Here is a 17547-nt window from a genome sequence, read left to right as displayed (position 1 = left end):
CTGCATACTGGGTTTGTGGATTGAGAATTTAATATATAAACCTGCATGAAAAGCTATCAGGCCTTATAGTGATGTTTGTGCCTGGTGGTGGAGAAAAGAAAACGCTGGGGGGCTGTATCCACCTGGGGCAGAAACAGCAGGGTGGGCTGAGTGAACTGGCCTGGAAAGGGACCGTGCACAGAGTATGGTTTTTGGACTGTGTGACAGACTCCGTGTGTTCCGCTCCATACTAGAGTGGCGTCTGCAGAGTGAGACCGAGGGGACTGATAAAGGGATAAGTCAGTCTTCAAATATTTACTGCAACAGGGTTCTCTAGAGGAACAGAATTAAAGAATGAGTCTCCCCCTTAGACACACACACAAATATGTATATATGCATACATGTGTGTGTGTGTGTATGGATTTTATTAAAGATGTAGGCTCTAATGCCAGTGAGGGAATGGACTTGCCAGTGAGAGTGACAGCAACCAAAGAAAGAGAACAAGATGTCTTCTTCCATGTTTTTTAGGCTGTCTGCAGAGAGTCTGGCTCAGATTAAAGGTGGAGTTTTTCTCCTCAGATTTGGATTAAAAGTGGGTCTTCCCATGGTAGATGAAACCTAATTCTTCACAGATGTGCCCAGCCATTTGAGATTTAATTAAATTAGTCAACTCACGTTGACAACCAAGAATATCCATCACACAGCCCTAGTTAACTTGGTTCTATTATTTCCTAGCCCCATGATCCCCAAAATAAGATTCAGACTCAAAATATGTTTACAAATATCTTTGCCACATAGCTAGGTCATCTCTGACTAGATCATAACTTAAAATAACCAATTATTCTAATCTACATTCTGCCATATGCTGTTATCTGTGCTCGGGTACTATGCACCTGTCTTGTCACATCTTCCTGGGCAAATCTCCCATGCTAGGCTCTATCTTAGAATTTTTTCTGTTTCCTGGATGTCCTACCTTCTACCCTTGCTGTAGGCCATAGGCTTAGGTTTTTAAATTGACAGATGATGCATCCATACAATACACAAGACATTCTCTCTACAGTTCCCCCCTTTTAGTCCAATAAAGACTTTTTTTTCTTTTAAATATAAATTGAATACAATTAACAATTTTGAAAACTATAATGTATGTTTACAATGCCCCATCCATAGTATTTTACAATAAAGGAAAATTTTCTATTATCTATTCTATCTTATTGTATTCAAAGCTTTGTATCTGACTCAAATTTTATCCTAACTTGGATTACCAACCTAAAAATATCTTTATCCTAGATAACTCAACTTAATTGTAAGACTGTAACTATCCAGATCTCAAACTCATCAGAGACCTGAGAAGGAATACTTATTACCTGAGTAAGTAGGAAGTGTAGGTAAGAAGCTTCCAAGATTATATAAAAGACAGACAAGGTTGACTACTTGAACAGTTTTTCCTAGAATTGTCTCTATAATGGTAGAGCATTCATCTTTAGGCTTCTGGCTCAGTATATCTGACAGAATTTTTGTGAAGCAGGAATTATGAAGGACTTGTTTATCCTGTCTTGGCAGAGTTTGGCAGTTGACTTTTCTGTGTTTGTCTAAACAGCACTTTGTCTGAGGTTGAAGCATGGGCATTTTCTTTACCCAGTGGCTAGCTTGCCATAATTGAAGTAATTTCTTATGGAAGTTATTGATATTCATCATCTTCCTTGAAGTAGAATTGGGTTCTGTCAGGAGCAGATCTGTATCATAGTCAAAAAGATATTTTAATAATGAAACAATTTTAAATGCCACTTTCTGTGGATCTCTTGAGGTTTTTGAAGTCTACCTATCTGTAGTATATCTGAATTGTCAGACATAACTTGCATTTTTATCACCCCCAACAGTATTTTTATCACCCCCAACAGTATTTTTATCATCCCCAACAGTATGAAATAGCAGATCTCAAAAGAACTAGAACTTTATATTGCATCTTTAAGAATTATATAAATATAATACCTCAAATAAACATTGAAAACATATACATTATATGTACAAACATAACCTTAAATTTGTATCAGTATATAACAACTTATACCAATGTATCAAAATAACCTTAATTTTGTATCAGTATGCAAAATTTTGTACCCATGTAACAAAATATAACCTCAAATTTAGCATTAAAATACAAAGAGCTCTACCAGTATAAGATTATGACTAAAAAATTTATTTGCTTTAAGAGTAGATTCTACTGCTATTTGTCTAATATTCTGACATTTCTATACCCCCCCCCTTTTCTTTTCAACTCCCTTTCTCTTACCTAACAAAAAAAGAAGTATAGAGAAAAGGAAAGGAAAAAGAGAAAATTTTAAGTCTAAGCTCCCTGTATCATTTCTTCCCCATCCAAGACCTTGTGTGGCTTACAAGTATGTAGAACTATCTCCCTCTGAAGGATAACAAACATCTAACATGTATTGAATGACCAAAATTTCCTTACCCCACCTCTTTGGGAATGGGATGAAGTTCACTTATAGTGGCTTTCTGCTGATTATGAACATAGTCTTTAGTATCTATGTACCCCTGAAAATATGTCAATTTTTATTTCTTTTTTGGAGATTTATTTTTATGTGCATTTATTTGTTCTTTCTTTTTTCTCTTTTAAAATTCTTCCATGTTTTCAACTTTAAATTCCTTTTCATCTTAGTGCCTCAGGCATATTGAAAACTATCACATTGTCTCTATGACATGTGTGCTTGATTTATCTCCTCTTGACAAATGCATTTGTATTCTGTATTGCCAAGCTGATAGTTAATATGCAATATGGTTAATATGCTTAATAGCATTATTTTTATATGTCACTAGTTTATTCTTTTTCTTGGAATATCTTCTCTTAATGATTCACCATTTTTCTTTAGATGTGTCTCTTGTCCAGGAATCTCTGGATTCCTTAGTTGGATGCTTCTCTTCTGGAAAGCTAAAAGCAAACAACCCTGCCCCAACCCTAAATATGAATTTTTAATTGACTACCAGAATAAATCTTTTCTGGAGTAAAATGCTTTTTGGCAACAGAAAAAGCATTATCCTTCAAATTGAAATTATAATCATAACTTATGTGGATAAATATACCTGTATTCCCCATTCTCTTTATATAAATTTAAGATTGATATGTATTTATTTTTTAAATTACTAAGGACATTCCTACTTATTATTAAGCAAAACCTACATAGTATCTTTAAGGAAAAGCTGTAACGTTTTAAATTTTAGACTGTTTGTAATAGGTAGTATCTATCAGCAGGGAGTCCCAGCCCTGATTACATTGTTCTGTGGGAGCTCCCAGGCCATCCCGCTGTCCCAGCTCTCAGCAGTGGGGCTCTTGCCTTCCCTGTGCCACGTCATGCTTGGCTAGGCGGAGCCTCTGGCCTTTGGCCATTCCTTAAAGGTAGCGGCATGGGTTGAGGCTTTTATGTTTCTCCCCAGCCCTCTGCCTTGTTGCTCTCTCAGCAGGGCTACTCAATGCCTTTGCTGTCAGGTTGCTGCTTGAGCCACAGCTTTAGGCCTTAGTTCTGTGGGCCCACAGCAGGTTGGCCTGCATTCCTGCTTGCTACCTGCTATTTACAGGCCTCTATTCTGCCTAAAGGCAGCTTTCTTATAACCAGGGGCCTTCTTTTTAATAAGTTGTAAAGTACCACTTACTCATTTTTATTTTTTTAAAGAGACCAGCTCTTTTGTTCAGCTAGTCTGACCCCCCACCCTCCATCTCCCCTTGGCGTTCATCTGGGCTTTTTCAGGCTGTAAGCTTGGGTCCTAATTGTTGAAGTTATTTTTGGGTTTACCTCCCAGTTCTGTGTTCCTAAAATAAGACTCAGACTCAAAATATGTTTACAAATACCCTGGACATATAGCTAGGCTCTTCTCTAACGAGATCATAACTTAAACTAACCTATTTATCCAAATCTATATTCTGCACATGGCTGGCTATCTATGCTCAGGAACCATGAGTCTGTCTTGTTACATCTTCCCAGGACTGTTCCTGGCTCTAACCCAGAATTCTTTCTGTCCCTTCTCCTGTCCTACCTTCTACCCTTTCCTATAGGCAGTAGGTTTTTAATTAACAGATGCATCCATACAATACACAAGATATTCTCTCTACAGTAAATTAATAAAATGCTTGATCCCAAAGGCAATAACAAGGTCATACTTCCATCTGACCTTGGTACAACTCTCAACAATGACTTTAAATATAATGTGACGTCAGTATATCTTACATGACAAGCCAATAAAAGAAAAATAAACCAAACTTACTTGATTTATACATGGACATATTCAAATTAAGAAATTATAGTTTTCTGTAATTTATGTAGACACAACACACATATATTTATATTTTCTAGTATATCCATTTTATATTGTTTACCCTCTGTAAGCATCTTGTCTGGTTGTGGCATTTGGATTGAAATGGTAATGTGAAGCGATTACTAAGTGTTTTCCTACATGTCAGACATAGCCTCTCTTACGTCCTGTGGAACACCAGTGCGGTGCCTTTGTAGTCACTGGAGTCAGTTGTCTCACAGGCACTGGTGTCCTAGCGTTGCTGTGTTGTACTTTCAACCTCTAGTCAAGTGAGATTATGATTGTGTCCTCAGAATGCATCATTCTTTCCTTTGGAACTAGTACCTCTAGAGGTATGCATCCTAACATATAGGAGGTGTCTTTTTCAGAATATGTATGGATAAATTCTTGGTGAGCCATGCTCCAGAAATGATTGCTGCCTGGATAACTGAAGAGTAGAAAGCCATATTCATGAACATGTTTCCTCAGGAATGCCTAGGGAAAGACTTCGTGATATGACAGAATGGGAGACTATCCATTTGATCACTAAAGTCTCCACTCTTGAGGTCACCCTTTGTTAAAACATTCATATGACACCCAGCTATCATCAATGCCGAAGCTAGTTAGTACTTTAGACTTTGTGATCTACATAGTGTCTTGGGTTATTTTTGTTTTCCTGTTCACCACTTCTACTTTTTCTTTATAAACTTTTAAAAGCTATAAAGATCATTCCTAGATTATGTGCTGTGGTTTAATGACATGCTCTCCCTACCCCTAGAAATAAAAGTTTAAGCATATGAGGTTCAGTTACATAAAGTTTTTTGTGCACTTTGTATGTGTTATCTTCTTGCATATGTATGCATATTTGTGCATTTGTGTGCATAGGCTGGAGATTGACATTGAGTAGCTTCCTCAATTTTTGCTGTACCTTTTTTTTTTTTTTTTTTTTTTTTTTTTTGAGGCAGGTTCTCTCACTGAACTTGGAGCTCATTGACTTTGCTCAGTTGGCTAGTCAGTGAGTCTCAGAGAAGCCCTATCTCCTTCTTCCTAGTTGTAGGATTTCATGCACGTACTACCATGGTAGTTTTTGCTGAGTGTGGAGTTCAGGTATTCATGCTTTGCGTCAAGTGCTTTATGCACGAGTCTTCTTTATTGCTCTAAGTGAAAATTATATTGGAAAGAAGAAACACACTTTTAGCCAGAGTAAGGAAGAAGGGATTTTGGAACTTCTAAGGCTTACATAACTCACTTCAACATAGCTTTCATCTTTCTACCTCCCTCTTTGGGACAATAAAACATTTATAGTGAAGGTATTACTTGCATTTGGAGCCAGTGATTAAGAACAAAAAGGTCGGTGTCAGCATTATTTATTTTATGCTGTTCTCTAGATGTTTGAAAAATCATTTAGAAAAAGGAATAGGTAATTACACCTACTCTACTAAGTTAAGTGAGAATAAGTCACCTAATGATTTTTTTTTTAATTGCTCATCTGTCTGCGTGGTAGCACTTGGAATGTGCAGGGATTTAGTATGAAACTGCACAGATTTGCTTAGGCATTGATAAATCTGTCTGCCTTCAAAGGGTTCTCATTATGTAGACCTTTACTCTTCCAATGCAGAAGGTTTCTTCTGTTGCTTTTAAAATTAGTAATTAACATTCCAAATGCTACCTTCTGCCCTGGCCTTTCCCCTCACAGAGTTCCTTCCCTCATTCCCCCTTTTCCTCAGAGGATGCCTCCTTATGCCCAGTATCCCCTAACCCTGGCACATCAAGTCTCTGCAGGATTAGGGGCATCTTCTCCTACTGAGGCCAGATAGAGAAGCCGTGAAGACTGAGCCTGTCGTCTACATATGTGCAAAGGGCCTCATTCTAGCCCATGTATGTTCTTTGATTGGTGGCTCAGATTCTGAGAGTTCTCAGGGATTCAGGTTTGTTGACTCTGTTGGTCTTCTTATCTACTTCAGGGCCTTCAGTCTTTCCTCCAACTCTTCCATACATGTCTCTGATCTTCGTCCAATGTTTGGCTGGGAGAATCTGTGGTCTGTTTGGTTCAGTTGCTGAGTAGAACCTCTCAGAGGACAGCTGTGCTAGGCTCCTGTCTGCAAACATAACAGAGCATCATTAATAATGTCAGGGCTTGATGTTTGCCCATGGGATGGGTCCCAAATTGGGACGGTTATTGTCTGGCCTTTCCTTCGGTCTCTGCTCCATCCTTGCACTTCTTTTAGACAGGACAAATTGGGGGTCCTGCGTTACTACAGAAAGTGGCCTCCTCAGGTTCCATGTCTCCACAGCTAAGGTCACCTGTGTTGATTCCTGGGAGCCTTCCTTATCCCAAGTCTCTGGGACTTCCTATCCCCGCCCCCAACCCCTCTACAGCTACAGATTTCCATTCACGTTCCTGGCCTTCTAGGCCTCTCTCCTGTCTTTCCCTGCACCTGATTCTACCTTCCTGTTTCCCTCCACCCTCAAACCTCTCCCTTCTTCAACCTCCTATGAATATTTTGTTTCCCCTTCTAAGTGGGATTCAAGCATCTTTGCTTGGGCCTTCCTTCTCGTTTATGTTCTTTGGGCCTATGGGTACTCTGTACTTTATAGCTAATAACCACTCATCAGTGAGTCCATACCATGATGTCTTTTGGGTCTGGGTCACCTCACTCAAGATGATATTTTCTAGTTCCATCCATATATTGTAACATTCATGATGCCCTCGTTTTTAATGGCTGTAAATGAACCACAGTTTCTGTATCCATTCTTTGCTTGAGGGGCATTTGGGTTGTTTCCAGTTTCTGGCTAGTATGAATAAAGCTGTTATGAACATAGTAGAGTGCATGTCCTTGGGGGTAGGGTGCATTTGGATATTTGCCCAGGAGCAATGATAGATTCATTATTAGGTGAATGTTGGATCTCTGAACTTCTTGGTTTCTTACCAGTGTAAGATTTCATGTAAAATGTCTGTGTACACATCACATCCTATCTTATCAACTATTTCCTATATCACCAAGTTCAACACCAGCTCCAGCCCATCCACTTCCCTTTCTTTGTCTTTAATTTTTAATAACATGATGTTATTGTCTGATTTGGCATTAGTCTACACATTTTATATTTGTATAGAAGATTTTTTTATATTTGTATATATAGTATTCTTTTGAAGGGATGCCTAAGTCTTTCCAGTTCTAATCTGTAAATGATTCAGGAAATAAACTAGTTACTCCACTGGCATGGACAGAACTGTTACAGTTCAGCATGAGAGACCCTTTTGGTTCTGTTTTCTTGAGGCAGAGTCTCATGCTGCCTCGTTGTTCTGCTTCCTGATGCTGGATGGCTGCATTGGCTCACACCTGCTTCTGGGTATTTCTTTCCTGCTTGGGATACTTCTCTTTTTCTTTAAAAAGATTTTATGGTCATTTTATGTGTATGGTGTCGGATCCTCTGTAACTGGAGTCATAGATGTTGGCTGCCATGTGGGTATTGAAAATTGAACTCAGGTCCTCTGAAAGAGCAACAAGTGCTCTTAAACACTGAGCCATCTCTACAGATTAATTCTTAAAACAAACAAACAAACAAAAACCAAAAAGAAACTTCTGTCAAAATCCATTTTGTTGTTGAATTTTTCAGTAATCTTAGCATAAAATGACTTCCCCCTTCTACTGTAATTAATAGTTTATTTTCTACTTACCTAATACATAATACTTTTTTCCCCCTAGGGATTCCAGACTTATAGGATGGCTGAACATTAATGGGAGGAAAAGCATAAGCCTATCATCCACTATGGAGGCAGGTTTGGCAGATGGAGAACCTGACAGATCTTCGGTGAGTAATGTAACACCAGTGAATATGGACACGTTATCTACAGCTGAAGAGTGCTTGACAGAAGCCAAAGCTTCATTCCAAAAAGCTCTTTGAAAGCAAAGTTTGTTTATTTGGTTGGTTGGGTTTGTCTTCCTTTTGGAGACAGAATCTCACTATGTAGCCCTGGCAGGCTGTGAACTCACTTTGGTAGACCAGGCTCTGATCTGAGTTCCTAACGCTCTGACTCCTCCACCTCCCAACTGCTGGAATTGAGGGCAAGTGCCACATGCCTTGTAAAAGCAATTTACTTAAAGTGCTTTAAGATAATACTTAAACTCCCATGTTGTTATGAGAATTTCAGACTGTTTGAAACTTGTTGGAACAGAGCCCTGTCATATTTCTAGTATTTCTACTTCATATCCATCTCTATCTCTTCCCAGCCAGATTGTCTAGATAGTCTGACGTAATAGTTTGTATTTGCTTTTCAAACTTCTTTTGTCTCTTAATAAAAACCAAGAGGACTTTAAATACCTGTAAATTTCAAGTCATGTGCAGCTCTGAGCAAGGAGAGTGAATGAAACATTTAAGCTAATCAATAATTAAAAGCAAGTGCACTGTATAGTATATAGAAATTTGACAGTTTAATAAAGGATCCTTCCTGAATTAGATTCTGAAATTAAATTGAATGTGGATAGCAGTAAAGTATATACTATCCTATAATTGAAAAACAAAACCTGTCATGGGCATAGATTAGGTAGATGATATGTCATTATAAAAATGGCTTTGCTCCAGAGTAATCATTTTAACTCTTATATTTGAATGATCCTATTAACTATTGATTGATAGAAGCTTTGTTAGCAGTGTTTTCTCTCTGTGAATGAGTTATTTTCTGGACTTCTCTTAGTAACAGACAGTAAAAATGTAAGCCAGATAAACCCTTTTCTTTTTAAATTGTCCTTGTTCAGAGTATTTTATTACAGCATCAGAAAGGAAATTTAGTAAAGTAAATAAAACATTATTAGTATTAACTTCTGTACCAGAGTCTGTATGAATAAAACCTCAGTGATTTTTTTTTTTCCTTTAAAGTTTCTAAATTCTGTTCCTCGAGATGTTGGAACAAAGGTGTTAGAAAAAGTAGGGGAAACTGTTTTGTTCCTATTAATTACTTTTTCTGTGATATATTACAGTTTATTGTAGAGACTAATACTAATAATTTCAATATAAACTACAAAATAGCACCTTTGGACTTGATGCCCTGCCCCAGCTGACACACGGAAGAGGTGGATGAGACTTTGGATCTGAAGATCTTTAGCTGGAATCTGAGCTGAGCTGGCTGTGTTGGTGTAATCCTGTAATCTCCGTGCTCAGGAGGCTAGTGCAGGAGAATCATGGATTTGAGGGCAGATTTAGCTAGTGAGACCCTGTCATAAGAAAAAGGAAAAAGCTCTGCTTTGGTGTGATGTGGGTAATGAATAAAAATTTCCATGGCTACAGTTTCTGTATGAATTATGTAATGGTAATTGTAACATCTGTCTTCCAGAGTGATTTTGAGCATTAATAAGAAATAAGGTCTTTATATTGCTTATTACAATGTTGCACACATTATAAATATTAATTAGATAACAAAAGCTACTATTTTCTTTTTAGTATGACTTTGACTTAAAAGAATTCTCTCTAAAGATCAATAAGAGAAGAAGTCGGTGAAATCTATTTTTATATATTGGATAGTTGTAAAGGCTTTATGTTTTTAGTTTTTCTTTATGTGTATAGGTGTTTTGCCTACATACATGCCTGGTGCTGTGGAGGCCTGAGGAGAGCAACAGATCTCCTGGAACTGGAGTTAAAGACTGTTGCTGGCGGGGGGGTGGGGGGGGGTTAGAAATTTAGCCTAGGTCTTCCGAAAGAGCAGCTCGTTCTCATAACCACTGAGCCATCTTTCTAACCTGGAAAACCTTTTAGAGAATATGAATTGTGACTAGCAGGAGTAGGGAGGGTTTACTTGATTGAAAACAAGCAGGAGAACATTTCAGAATGAAGTTGGAGGCCAGGATCACCAGAGATTTGGGTGATAAAGTTGAAAGTAAGAATTGAATATACTAGGTTGGAAATGAGTAGTGTTGATGTGGAAAATGGTTGCCACAGTAGGTAAAGACCAGATTTACAGATCGGAGCCAAAACAAGAATTTTTGAACTTGATATGCAGATAACCCTTTAATTTTTTATTGAGTGGCTGAATGAGAGTGGTGTGAAATGATCTGAGAGTGAGGACTCGGAAGCATGCGGAGCCCTGGCTCTCCACCTTTCACTGCACCTGGAGTTTACCATTTGGGTTAGACTGGCAGCCACCTTTCACTGAACCTGGAGTTTACCATTTGGGTTAGACTGGCAGCTAGCAGGTCATTAGGATCCCTGCTGCCATGACCAGGCACTGGAATTGTGGATGTGTGCTGCTGTGCTTAGCCTTTACATGGGTGCTGGGGAATTGAACGCTGGCTCTTATGCCTTCTAGCAAGCACTTCACCCATGAAAGAAAAACATGGCTATTTTAAAACTTGCTTCCCAGGCCCAGTTTCTTGAATCAGAATTGGTAGAGGATTGCTTACGTGTAGATTTCAGTGTTCTTTATAGATGGCTTTGTGCGTCACCACCAGGAGAGCGCAGTGTTGTTTTTCCAGTGGAAGTAGGAGTCACTGACCATTGCCTGTATCTGTTAACTCAGCTAGCTCAGAGAGTGAGGGCTTAGAGGGTGACTACAATGGCCTTAAACAAGGCAATTAACCGATTACATTTTGTGATGTATTTGTCTTCCAGACTATTAGTTTTTCTGCTATTTAAAAACTTTACTAAGTGTCTTAGGGTTTCTATTGTTGTGACAAAACACCGTGACCAAAAAGCAGGTTGGGGAGGAAAGGGTATATTTGACTCATACTTCCACCATTGTTCATCATCACAGGAAGTCAACAGGAGCTCAAACAGGGCAGGATCTGGAGACAGGAGCTGATGTGGGGGCCATGGAGGCGTGCTGCTTACTGCCTTGCTCCCCATGGCTTGCTTTCTTGTAGGACCCAGGACTATCAGCTGCATTGCCCACAATGTGCTGGGCCCTCTACCAGTTACTCCTTTTTTTTTTTTTTTTTTAATTCAGAGCTGAGGACTGAACCCAGGGCCTTGAGCTTGCTAGGCAAGCATTCTACCATTGAGTTAAATCCCCAACCCCAGGGCCCTTTCCCATTAATCATTAATTAAGAAATGTCTTACGGCTAGATCTCATGGAAGAGGCCTTTTCTCAATTGAGATTCCCAGATAACTCCAGTTTTTGTGTCTGTTGGCGAAAGACTGACACTGAGACTGCTAAAGAGAAACTTTTTTTAAGGTGTAGATAATTTGAAAGACAGGCTTTATATTCTGTGTATGTTTTTTAAATTATGAAAATCATGTTAATAACAGTGATTTCTCATTGAGTTCCCAAGCGGGGAAAATGCTATTTCCTGTTGGACAGGTACTAAACATTCCATTTTTTAAAAAACACATTCTTATTGTCAGAGTTTGATACTGTTCAAGGTTTGAATAGTATGGTAATAAAATTTGCCAGGTATGTGGTGAGATGGCTCACTGAGTAAGGGCACTTGCCACCGTGCCTGACAGCCTGAATTTGATCTCCAGAACGCAGAGTCGGGAAAAACCTGACTCAGGCATGTAATTCCCTGCCTTCCACCTATTTGCTGTGGAGTGTGCTCCACACACATTGTATGTTCCCATAATACATAAAAGAAAATAAATCTTAACAAAGTAAAATACAGTTAAAAGCTAATGTCTCCTCAGAATTACATAATTTCATGTTAATATTCAATGTAGACCTACCTACATATGTAGGTAGGGAGAGAGAGAGAGAGAGAGAGAGAGAGAGAGAGAGAGAGAGAGAGAGAGAGAGAGACAGAGACAGAGACAGAGACAGACAGAGACAGAGAGAGATGATGATGATGAATCTTGCATCAACCTCTCCTGGGTTGAGACTATAGGTATGAACCAAATCTGGCTCACGATCCAGTTTTGAAGGCTTCAAGTAGGAAGCTTGCAAGTTGTTTCTTATTTGTTGAGAACCAAGGCTCGCAAAGGCCATTTGAGTAAGTCCCTTAGCCAGGCAAAGAATAATGCTGAGATTAGAAGTACCGATATTCTAACTCTGTTTTTCTTGTCATTGTATGCAAAAGACATATTTTTTGTCTATAGTACCCCTACTCTTTTAGCCATCCCTTTAAAGTATGTTGTATTCAGTATCTAATATAAATGCACATACAGGACCACTTCCTAGAGTTTGATTCTCTGGTAGCTAATTGTGTCTTTGTGTCTGAGGTTCATGATGATACTGGGCACTACATGGTTTCTGAGACCTGAAGAACAAGTAATTACTTTTTTGTCTGTGGTAGATTTGTGAGTCACAGAAATCAATATTTTCATAGCATTAGCAATCTTTTCTATGGCTTTATAATATTCAGTATCCTTTGCCAGGATTTTTATGCTGTGAGTTTTAGAAAGAGGGTAGACTTCTAGAAGCTGAGGAGAAATTTGTTATTATGTCTTCATTCACATCTTGGTCCTGACTCATTCCCTGTCTCACTTCCTCAAACATAGAATTCATGTATCTGTGTAAACTGCATATAGTTTTCCAGATGAAATTCCAAATAAACTAAGTTCTTTCACACTGAAAATTAAAATGGTTTGAACTAATCCTAGGGTTAAGCTTATATTGTAAGAGCAACTGAAATATTTACTAACCTGCATTTCTAATATATCTGGTTCTCATATCTCACCTGGTGTGATTATGATATGATAAGTGGTCTTGGTTGTATTGTTTCCATAACCTTGCCAGGTTAACTGGTTGACTGAGTCATATTTAGAGGAAAATATTTAATGAAGTCAAAGGCTAGGTTTGTAGGTTTAATTCTTTCATGGGCAGTTAAGACATTTCTTTTGCTTTATGACCACAGTTTTCTTTCTGTTGCCCCAGCATTTGAATGACATTAGTTACAAGTAAAACATCATATTGATTAGTTTTTGAGCTTCTCTCTGTTTAATTACTGTGATGAAGAAGGTGGGTTTACTTATGACAAGAGACTACCAATACAGAAGGACTAGCACTTATGCTCCATTACCAAAGATGAGCATACGTTAACAAATGCATTCGGTAGCAAGACTAATAGTGGAAGGAAATCTGACTATGTTGTGATGACAGCTGAGAATGTTTGTAGGGTTGAGGCAGTATCTGTGTTGTGGCTGCCTGGTATACATATCTTATATTCATTCATTGTGTGTCGTATTAGATGTGCTGGCTAGTTTTATATCAGCTGGACAGAAGCTAGAGTCATGTGAGAGGAGGGAACCTTAATTGAGAACACACCTCCCTAAGATCAGGCTGCAGGTAAGCATGTGAACAGCAACAGAGAATGCAGCAGTGAAAAAACCCAGTTCTCAGTGCAGTGGAGTGATGTCTGAATGGTGAGAGACAAAAGTATGTTCTAAAGCGTGAGAGGAAGGGAGGGTGTGGCAGACTGGGGGAGGTGGAGGAAGAGGAGGAAGAGGAGGAGGAGGAGGGGTGCATACAGAGTCTTCCGGAGAAGCAGCTTTTGAGCAGAATCTTCAGGACTTGCCCATCTTCTCTTATCCCATATCCCTGATCTCTCTCTGGTGGAGAGTGCCCTGCCCATTTCTGTACACTCTGTACATTGAGGTAAGATCTGGGTCTGCTTAGGTTCCTTAGGCTGGCCTTGTACTCATTCTATATAGCCTAGGCAGGCCTTGGATTTGTAATCCTCCTGCCTCAGGCTCCTAAGTAGCTGTGATTTCAGACTTGCAGAACCAAACCTGGTTATAAGGGTTGTTTTCTGACCAGAGTGACAATGTTCTTGGAACTTGTGGGTCTGTTGAGTTGGCCTATAAATGCTAGGTGCAGGGCTGGCGTTTGAAGGAAGAGGTGGAATTCCGGGCTCTGTCACAGTCCTGTCTGATGTTAACAGAAGTTATGCAGTGGCAATACACACAGGATAGCATGCTCATACACTGAGCAGTAAGGAAAAATACTCTGAGGGTCAGATGGGATGCATAATTCCAGATTCGACTTTAGTAACAGAATTGGTTTTATAAGTCTGTTATAAATGAATTATGTATAGTTATATTGCCACTAAGACCAGAGGATTTTCAAAATGTTGGGGAGCTAAGCAAAAAGAAAGCTTGGGGTGGGGGTGGGTGGGGGTAGGAGGTAGCACATATGACAAATCACTATGCATAATCAGTTCTGTCAGTCAAAAAAATTAAGTGGTGTTTTAGGCTTTCTTATGGGAGAGCAAAACATATCTGTGGGATGAACAATTTACCTGAATTGTAGGTTTTAAGTACCAGAGTCTGAGGTATATTTTGTAAAGAATAGTGTATCAGATGTTTTTGAGGGGAGGAATAACACAGTCAACGTGATCATTTCGGAAATTATCTCAGGTTGAGTACTCTCCAGCTCGGTTCTTTGTGTTGTCATGCTTTGAAGGAATCCACACAGTATACTTAAACAAACTGCTATTAAATTTCACAGTAGCTCCAGAAATGATAAAGTTAAGTTGTTTGGAGTTGATTGGGCTGTTTTGAAGAATAATTAAAATTGAATAGTGAAGATATAACTCACTTTAGTGACGGTGAATACAATTCTTAATTGTGTTGTGCTGGCTGTTGCAGTAGGAGGCATGTTTTACCACTGTTTGAATCTCAGCATTTAGCATAACTGAGTGGCATGAGAGTCAGTGTGGATGCAGCTTCTGAAGGGTGTGCCAGCCTTGACACATGGCATGCAGCTAGTGTAAGTTTTTAAAAAGCCTGGATTGCGAGGCGTTGTTGTAGCAGAGAAGAATAATTGAACTTAATGACGATTAGAAGTAGGGGATAAGGGGGTCTGTCTGAGTAAGTAGGAGAAAAGATAGATAAATGGGGAAAAATCTGGTTTCTGAGAGAGCAATAAATATTTTATTTTTTAGAAAAAAAAAGCTTTCTAAATAAATCTTAAAGTCTTACTTTCCTAACAGAATTTTAGAACAAGAAGTTAATTACCAAAAGTGGGTAGAAGTGTTTTAAGAGATAAGCTATATCTGCAGAAGAGACTTGGAAGTTATCTGAGTAACTGGAGGGCTGGAGGCTGCTCTGATCACTCACTCACTGAGAGGACACACAGGGCAGTAAGACGGCTACTTTAGTACCTCAGGAAACACCAGTAAAGCCCTTTATAGAAAAATGTTGATAGAACATAAATCATACCAGACTCCTTCCAGAACATTCCAGAGAGAACTTTATAGCTTGACAGGTTGTAATTTCCTGAAGACACAGGATTTAAAAGGGAAAGCAGAAGGATTTAGTTCCTAGTGGGAAAGTACTCTTGAACATCCCTGCCTTCCTCTAAATGTTACTTTATAGGATATTGTTTCACTTCTTAACTCTTTTGTAAACTCTGGGTGTTCTTTAATTTCAAACCTCAGGAATTTGACATAAAATTGCTCCTGGCAAAAAACTTTTTTAAGATCATACACTATTCAGAAGTTGCTGAAGTTCAAGAGACAGTGAATAATGTATGATCGTGCATTTAAGATGCGGACATTGTGTTTTTCTATGATTTTAAGTTGGAAGTAGATGTTTTATATAATGACATTGTACAAAGTGCAGTGGGAAATATCTACTTCAAGTGTAGGTAGAAAGATCAATTAAAAATTTTGTTTCCATTTCTTATTCCTCTATAAAAGTAATGCATAGTAGTGTGCCATCATTAAATACTATGCAAAAATACAATAAGTAAAACGCTGCCTTCTAAGTATAACCATCTTTCCTAAGTGTGTTTGTATTTGTCTTACATTAAATGTTGTAAGTGGAATGAGTACCTAAAGGGCCAAAGCCTGCTATCTACTCAATAGTGATAAGCTCTAGTTCCCAGGGGAAAAAAAAGATTCCTTTCAAATCTTTGCTATAAAATTCAAGTATAAAATGTGCACATTTTTGCAGAAGATTCAAGAATATGAGAAACTCAAGCTAAGGATAGAGTGACTCCTGTTCTAAGAACATACCGTTCCTGGTGCATTATATATTCATCACTGAAGATTCTTATTCTCGGAGCCAAAGATAGTGAACAGAATACCCTGAGATGCTTTGTGTAATCCTCCTAAATGTGGGTTCTGGGAGCCACCTGCCATAGGAGGGCTTTTGAGAATTTTTGAGCTGCTAGCTGTACTGGGGAAGAGGAGCCACTAGCTGTGTTCTTGCTGGATAAGCTCTCTGTGCTTTGCCTAAGTTAAGGCACTGCTTATACAGGGAAGAAAGTGTATGTAAAGTTTTTGCACATAGACCCGTGTCATGGAATCAATTCTATACCATTCTGGTTTGTTGAGGTATAGGAGTTCCTAGGTTAAAGGGTTTGTGATCAACTTCTACTTTGTCCTTTATGTGGAATACTCACAGATGGGTAGCATACATTTAGATATAAAATTAGATCACAGTTCCCATATAACACTTTTTATGATACTCATAGACTAATGACTTAAATAATCTTGTAAATATTTAGTGCTTCCAATGAAAATGCTTTGTAGCACACAAATTCCTAAATAAAAATTTCTAGTTGTTTCTTTTTAAGCTGCATTCTATCAAATTAGATTTATTTCTATAACAAATTACTGAGATCAGTTTGAATATTTATTGAATTAAAAAAGAAAATGTTGGGCTTGAGAGATGGCTCAGTGGTTAAGAGCACTGGCTGCTCTTCCAGAGGTCCTGAGTTCAATTCCCAGCAACCACATGGTGGCGTACAACCATCTGTAATGAGATCTGATGCCCTCTTCTGGTGTGAAGACAGTGGCAGTATAATCATACATTAAATAAATAAATCTTTTAAAAATGTTTTATCTTAATGGTCATTCTCTAAAGACAGAGAAGTTTCTAGATTCTTTGAGATGTGAGTAGTATTTTAGTACTTTAGCTAAAACAAAAGAATGCCTAGCTTATATTTTAAAATGTATAAGATACTTGTGTAGAGTTATTCTACATTAGATTTTTCACAGTTTTTATATATTATACAACATGGTACTGTATTCTAAAAATTTAAGCATAAAAAACTAGTTTGTGGTCCACTTAGTGATGTCAATTACTTTACAAGAAGATGCTCACTTGTAACCAGCTTCCCATTGGCTTCACTCCTGGGTGAAAGGATGCTTCATCAGCCTCCCATCCATGTCATCTGGGAAATGTCTCTGAAGCCATGCTGTGTTTTCATGGTGCTTCTGCCTGAGTCTTAGATTTGTTGTCTATTCTAATTTGATTTTCTTGCAATTGTTCCTTTATACTATGGAACATATGTGTCAGGGCATGTGCCAGTCATCAGTGACCAAGGCCTCAGGTCATAAACCTACCTCACACATGCTACTTATTTATATATTTTTGTATACTGTATTTTATATTGTA

The 17547-nt window shown here is 38.4% G+C and overlaps 1 protein-coding gene across 1 annotated transcript in view; it reads left to right on the top strand.

The window, feature by feature from the left end:
- Positions 1–17547, top strand: part of OSBPL8 (oxysterol binding protein like 8) — a 123520-nt gene that overhangs the window by 35387 nt on the left and 70586 nt on the right. The window contains exon 2 of the mRNA XM_080935724.1: positions 7986–8091. The gene's annotated coding sequence lies outside the window, so the exon portion shown is untranslated. The remainder of the gene's footprint in view (positions 1–7985; positions 8092–17547) is intronic.

This window comes from Micromys minutus (genome assembly GCF_963924665.1).
Source record: "Micromys minutus genome assembly, chromosome: 22".
Lineage (NCBI taxonomy): Eukaryota > Metazoa > Chordata > Mammalia > Rodentia > Muridae > Micromys > Micromys minutus.
Note: the sequence above shows the minus strand (reverse complement) of the source record. Positions and strands in the feature narration are given on the sequence as shown.